The 7,178-nt window shown below is 52.2% G+C and overlaps 1 protein-coding gene across 3 annotated transcripts in view; it reads left to right on the top strand.

Moving 5' to 3' along the window:
- Positions 1-1,248: 1,248 nt before the first annotated feature.
- HDX (highly divergent homeobox) overlaps positions 1,249-7,178 on the top strand; it is a 153,587-nt gene continuing 147,657 nt past the window's right edge. Inside the window, exon 1 of one of the 3 annotated variants that reach the window (XM_075940764.2) lies at positions 1,249-1,479. The gene's annotated coding sequence lies outside the window, so the exon portion shown is untranslated. The remainder of the gene's footprint in view (positions 1,480-7,178) is intronic. The other 2 variants (XM_006115323.5, XM_006115321.5) reach the window with 2 other exon arrangements.

Below are 7,178 nucleotides of genomic sequence, written 5' to 3'. Positions count from 1 at the left end.
GCGCTGTGGGAGCTGGGCGCACGGCTCCTAATGGCAGCTGTAAGGCCCTTACAGCTGCCAGCAGGCATCCCTCATCGGTTGGCACCCTGGGCAGCTGCCTGGCTCGCCCTGTGTCCGCAGCTGGCACTGCTGTGACAAGAGTTTGCTTTGCTGCAGCTTCCACTGCTCCCCCCACGCTGGGTGGGCTGGGGGGCAGTGCAGCACTGTGTCACTGATGCTAGGGGGAACCGGCTTTGAAGTTGGCTCCCCCGCCCTCCCTGCTGAGGCAGCAACTGGGGGTGGGGAGAATGGGAGTAGTTGACTAGATTGATAAGCCTAGGCTTATTGGTTAATCAACTAGTCAACTACTCCTTCACATTCCTACTTCCAACTGCTCCCATTGGCTGAAAATGGTGATCCGCAGCCACTAAGAACTACAATCGCCTGTATCTGCAATGATGGAGGCAAATATAATGGTGGTGGCGGACCAGGGGCTAACTCTGGGGAACCATGTGGGTTTTGCCCACCCTTGGCCTGTGGAAGATAAGGTGACAGGGAAAGCCAAGTATTTCAGATCCCTGCTCCCCACCTATTATGGGGAACTCGCAGCCCCGAAGAGCCTGCATGCCATAGCTGCCCTGAGCACAGGCTGAGGAGGGCTAACAAGGGAGACACCACTGGCACTGCCAGGCTCCTGTTCCAAGCCCCCAGGGCTAACGACTCTGCTTAGGCGGCAGGTCCCGTGCACCCCCGGAGGCCCGGCCCCGCTCATGGGCAGGGATTTCCCTACACCCCTCCCCATGGGGCTCTACACCCCCATGAATTGCCCCAGCACCCCCCAGTTCTGTGAACTATGGTGCCATAGCCCAGCTTCGCCCTCACGGCCTCCCCCTCATTGGCCCTGCACCCCCCCCCCCATTTCAATTCCTGGGGAGGCTCCTGCCAGGGGTGAGGCTTAGCCCCTGCCCGCCCGGCGGAGCGGCTCCCGGCCTGGGAAGGAGCGAAGGCGCCGCGGACGCAGGCAGGCAGGCACTCCCCGCCCTCCCACCCGCAGGTGCGCAGCTAGGCCGCGGGGCTGGTGCGGGGCACAGAGCGGCCCCCGTGCGCTGGGGAGGAGGCAGACCGCTCCTTGCCTCCCTTCCACGCCCCGCCTCTTCCCGGCCTCGCGCTCCCATCCCGAGTCGGGTGGAGCTGTTCCCTGAAGGCGGTGCTCCCCCTCCCCTCCGCGCAGCTGTTCCCTGTACATTCTCCCCTCCCTCCTCAGGCGGGCTGTTCCCTGTACCAAACACTCCCCCTGGGCCGGAGGGGCGGGGGCAAGGACTGTCCCGGCCGGCGCTGATCTTAGGCTCCCATTGGCCGCTGTCTGTGCTGACGTCACGATCATGATGAGAATTAATGATCGGAGGCGCTGATTTCATTGTGTGACGCCGGGACCGACCCAGCTGAAACCGGCTGAATCCGGAGCCCCCCGGACCAACTCCGCCCGCCCCACAGAGCACGGTAAGTCCGGCGCTGTGCGCGGGGGGCGGGGTATGTATGTGAGTCACGAAAGAGGGAGCGAGAACAAACGCCGAGGCGCTCAGGCACGGCAGCCCGGCCTGGCTAGGGAAGATGCCCCTTGGCTGGGGGCCTACATGTGGGGGAGGGCGGCCGCTTGGGCTGGTGCTCGCCTAGCAAACTCAGGCACGCATGCGCCCTACGATTCGGCTGTTCTGCTGCGGCAGACGTTGGCTGGACCCGTCTGCCGTTGAGAAGGAAGTACGCATGCGCACGACCTATGCGTGCTCGTATGGGCTAATAGTTGGCGCATGCTCCGAGGCTGTGGGACAGGTTGCGCTCGGCTGTACTGACTGCGCATGCGTATTTTCAGTCCGTTTGAGTGATTTCTGACTTCTCCCAGTCGTAGAGCGTGGCGTTGATTGATGCTCCGGGCACGCGCACGTTACTTTGTGCCCTGGCTGGGCCATGGGCGCTTGCACAACGCGGGTGGCCAAACTATTGGAAAATTTTGCGCGTGCGCAGTGAGGGCCTGGGCTACTCGTGAGAGCTGTTGGGCTCTGTTTTCTAGCTGCAGTCGCCTAGTGTCGGAGCAGCGCACGTGGGCAGGGGTTGGGAGCGTCTATTCTGGATCCCCTTTCCTGGCTCTGCTGTATAAACAGTCACTGCTGGTAGCACGTGGGAACCTAGGCAGTGGGTGAAACTGTGTACAAGGCCCGTGGGGCCATTCAGTGGGAGTAATGGGGGTGGGGCTCGAAGCTCGTTCTTGTTTCCAGGGCGAGGACGGGGGTTGAGGAGGGCGCAGTGTGCTCACTTGCGGGGTAAGAGAGAAGGCAGGAAGTTGGGCAGATAACAATGCTGTGACATTTTAGCCCTTGCGTGTCTGCTGTTGAGGAGATATGGTGGGTGACATGCAAGTCTCCTGGCCTGTGACTTGGGGTGGTGCTCCGTGCCTGTGGTGGCCCTTGGTTTAGGAGCCTCACTATGTCATGGATAGAACACAAATAGCAATAAAGATAATTGCTTTATGCTGCCTTTCAGAAGCTAAAGACATATCGTGTTTAATGAGGCTCTTGATGGTGTAATGTGTTAAGAATATGCACAATCTACTTGTGCTGGTAAAATTCTCTGTAAATGAGCTGACCAATTCTGAGTACTGCATTTGATTCAGTAGGTGTACCCATGTGAAAAGTTATAGATCTACTCTGATTGTTGCAAGATGAAGGCCTAAATAAATACGTTTTGTCAGGAAAGGTTTACTTAAAAATATTTTGACTTACCTATTTTTAACAACACTTTGTTGCAGAAGCTAAATGTCAATCAATATTCTTTAGTGCTTCCAATGAAGATCCTGTTTTGTGGTTTTTAGCAGTTAGTTGCTGATGGAACACCCTCAGAGTCTTAAAATATTTACAGCTCTAGATTTCCATATGTTCCTTTCTATTATTTGCAAGAATTGCTAATTCTGCTGGTTCTTAGTTTATTGTATCAATTGCCCCATTTCTTTTCACACAAATACCACTGTCTTGTGTAGTAAGTAAAGAAAGAATGGCCATATTAGATCAGACCAATGGCCCATCTTGCTCAATATCCTGACTTCGAACATGGGCCATTACAGGGTGTTGCAGAAGGAATGAACTGGAACAGGCCATTATCAAGTGACTCATCCCTTGTCACATACAGGCCCATACGTGTGTGTACAAGGTGCGAATGCATGCCCCCCCCCCCATGATCACCCAATTAAGTCTGAGGGGCATTCTGCAGCTTGAGCTCAGTCTCCTTCTTCCCCCCCAAAGCAGAGAGCCTGTGCTGGCACTCCAGCCTTGCCCTCCCTCCTCTGCCCTTCCCCCCAGGTTGAATTGCTAGTGTCAGCTTTCCACTGGGGGTGGGAAGAGGTGGAGAGAAAGCCTTGCTGTGTGATTCAGCTCATGGGGAAGAAACCCTCTCCCTCCCCCAGCTGGGGGGAACAGTAGTACACCTATGTGCTGCCTGGAGGCTTTTCCTATTGCTCCCATTGGCCGGAATCCGACCAATGGGAGCAGCAGGAGGCCATGTCTGGGACTGGTGTGGCATGTGAAGGCAAGTAAGTGGCCTCCACCCCCCTCATGCCAAGACTCCCACACCTGCAGCCCACTCATATGCCCCCATCTCCTGCTGAGACCCATCCCCAGCCTACTCCTGCACCCTGGCTGGATATCCAACCCCAACCTACTCCTGCACTCTCCCCTGCTCCTGGCCAGACACCCTATCCCCAGCCTACTCCTGCACCCCACCACTCCCTGTTGCTCCTGCACCCTCTCTCCTGGCCATACACTGCACCTTCCCTTGCTCTTGTCTCCTGCCCCTACCCAGACACCTTACTCCCAGCCTGCTCTGGCACCCTATCTCCCATCCAAACTTTGCACCCTCATCTATTCCTGCACCCCATCTCCTGCCAAAACCTTGTACCTTCAACACCACCTACACCCAACCTTCTGCCCAGATCCTGCATCCCCATTCCTGTGGTAGAGATGTAATAGTATAATTGATTAACCAATAAGAAAAAGCCTATTGGTTAATGCTATAGACTACACGCATTTCTCCCCCCCCCCCCCGCCCCCCAAGTATATTTTTCAGCACCTGGCTAGCAGCTCAGCTCAGTCCCTGTTTGCGCTGGGTCAAGGACCTACCCCCCCATTGTGGCTCTGCATTTAAAGTGTGTTAGGAGCCAGGCAGCCCAGCTGACACTGGATCCGGAAGCTCAACCTCCCCTCCTCCCCCCATTTCACCCCGGTCAGAGGTTACTGTCACCCCACGCTGCTGTCTCTGTATCAGAAGCAACAGCGTGGAGTGACAGGCAGCCGATCCGTGAGGGGCACTGTTTTTTAAACTGACTCTCCTCGCAGACAAGCTCTCACCTGGCATCCCACGCTGCTGCCTCTGATACAGAGGCAGCATCCTGGAGTGGCAGGAGCCTCCTCTGGAGTGGGGCCAGAGCAAACTGGCTGCTGGCCTCACCCCCGGGCCTGTAGCATAGTCAAGTAATCAGTAAGAATTCATGAGGTTAATCAACTATTCAATTGGATGATATTTAACATCCCTACTTGCTGGCAACCTAGTCCTGCACCTTGAACCCTCCATATTTGTCCTAACCCCAGGGGGGGGATCCACAAAATCCACTAACCCTGGAACCCCAGAAGAGTAAATCTGTGGTTGGTTCTGCTTTGGACAGGAGCTAGGGATGTTAGCGACTAGTGGACTACCCGATAAGCTTATGCTTACTACTAGCCTCCTGCGTCCCTCCTTGCTACCTCTATCAGGGTATGTCTACACTACAGAGGGTTTTTTTGGGGGGGAAAACAGCCGTTTTTCCAAAAAAACTTCACTTGCGTTCACACTGCAATCACGTTCTTCTGAAAGAAAATCGAAGGAACAAAGAGGTTTTTCCAACATTGATAATCCTCATTCCGAAAAAGGCTTCTTCCCCATAGAAAGAGCTCTCTTGGAAAAAAATGTGTATGGATAGGGAAGAAGGTGCTCTTTCAAAAGAGGAGGAAAGAGGAAAAAGCACAGGTGCCCTGGTGGCTACTTGGTCCATAGAAATCACAGCTTATATGCGAGATAGCGTCCACAGTGAACGGATGCTGTCTTTCAAAAAAGCAGATCGCTTTTTCAATGCACTTTTGCAGTGTGGATGCTCTCTTTTGGAAGAAGTTTTTCCAGAAGATCTCTTCTGGAAAAGCTTCTTCCGAAAGAAGCCTGCAGTCTAGACGTAGCTTGAGAAGCAGCAAGGTGGGGGGAACTGGGATAGAGGAGGCTGCTGCTCAGGATAGTTAAGACCAAAGTAGACTGTGAAGACTTCAAAAAAATCTCACCAAACAAAGTGATTGGGAAACAAAATGGCAAATAAAATTTTATGTTGATAAATGTCAAGTAATGCACATTGGGAAAAAATATTCCCAACTAAGGTACAATATGATGGTGAATAATTTAGCTATAATTACTCGAGAGAGATCATGGAGTCCTTGTGGCTAACTTTCTGAAAACATCCACTCAGTGTGCAGTGGTAGTCCAAAAAAGCAAGCAGAATGTTAGGAATCATTAAAAAAGGGATAGAGAATAAGACAGAGACTATCTTATTGCCTCTATATAAAACCATGGTACACAGACATCTTGAATACTGCATGCAGTTGTGGTCGCCTCATCTTAAAAAAAAAGGTATGTAAGCATTGGAAATGGTTCAAAAAAGGGCAACAAAAATTATTAGGGATTTGGAACAGGTTTCATATGAAGAGACATAAAAAAGATTAGGACTTTTCAGCTTAGAAAAGAGGAGACTAAGGGGGGCATATGATAAAGGTCTATAAAATCATGACTGATGTGGAAAAAGTGAATAAGGAAAAGTTATTATTCCTACAACATAAGAACTAGGGGTCTCCAAATGAAATTAATGGGAAGCAGGTTTTAAACCAAATATATATATTTACACAGTGTACAGTCAACCTGTGGAACTCCTTGCTAGAGAATGTTGTGAAGACCAGGACTTCTAAAATAACTAGATAAATTCAAGAAGGCTAGGTCCATCAATGGTTATTAGCCAGGATGGATAGGAATGGTGTCCCTAGTCTCTGTTTGTCAAAGACTGAAAATGGATGACAGGAGAGGGATCACATGATGTTTACCTGTTCTGTTCACTCCCTCAGGGGTATCTGTTATTGGCCACATTTGGAAGACTAGGTGGACCTTTGGTCTGACCCAATATGGCCATACTTATGTTCTTACGTAAATTAAAGCGGTCTTTTGCCCGTATGCATATTTCTCCTGGCTTATTTGTGGACTTCTCAAATAAGAAGGTTAGAGCCTAAATAATAGTGTCTCAGACTTTTATGTACTTGTAGCAATTATCCAGCCATACAAACTGATTTATGCTTCTCAAAAGGAAATAAGTGAAATATAATATTGGGTAAACCATAAAGATCATAGAGAGAATTTTTCCATTGCAAACCTACTTGTGGAAGTTACTGTTAGGCTGCGTCTATACTGGCAAGATTTTGTGCTTAAGTGGCCACTTTTGCACAAAAACTTGCCAGCTGTCTACACTGGCCGCTTGAATTTGCGCAAAAGCACTGACGTTCTAATGTAAGAAATCAGTGCTTCTTGTGCAAATACTTTGACACTCCCGCTCGGGCAAAAGCCCTTTTGCGCAAATGCTTTTGCGCAAAAGGGCCAGTGTAGACGGGCAACTAAGACGTTTTGCGCAAAAACAAGCTAAATGGGGGGGGGGGGGGGAGCCCTATGGGCACTCTGAGGCTCCGTAGCCAGGATCAGTTTCCCGGACTTCCTGGTAATCTGATCCCTCTTAAAGCAGACGCAGGCTGCTGAGGTCACCAGGCAGGACCCTTCCTCGGACCTCCGGGCTGAGGTCTGCCACATGGCCCCTGCCGTCCTCAGCAGCCACCCTACAGCAGGATGGCAGCTCCAGGTGGGGATCAGCCATCTGCACTCCCCGCGCAGGAGGCCCCCCAGGGGCTGCAAACGAAGGGCCCCATCCTGGTCATTGGGGGAGCTGGACAGCCTGCTCGACCTCTAGCAGGAGGAGGAGGCCCTCCATAACACCCGCTCCCGGTGCCAAAAGGCAGACATCTTCGCCCGCATGGCCCAGGCGCGTGTCCAGCAGGAACATCCAGCCCGGACCTTCGAGCAAGTCCGGGCTAAAGTCAAGG

Source organism: Pelodiscus sinensis, chromosome 13 (assembly GCF_052426305.1).
Source record: "Pelodiscus sinensis isolate ZL-2025 chromosome 13, ASM5242630v1, whole genome shotgun sequence".
In the NCBI taxonomy this organism is placed as follows: domain Eukaryota; kingdom Metazoa; phylum Chordata; order Testudines; family Trionychidae; genus Pelodiscus; species Pelodiscus sinensis.
This window is presented reverse-complemented; position numbering and strand designations above follow the sequence as displayed.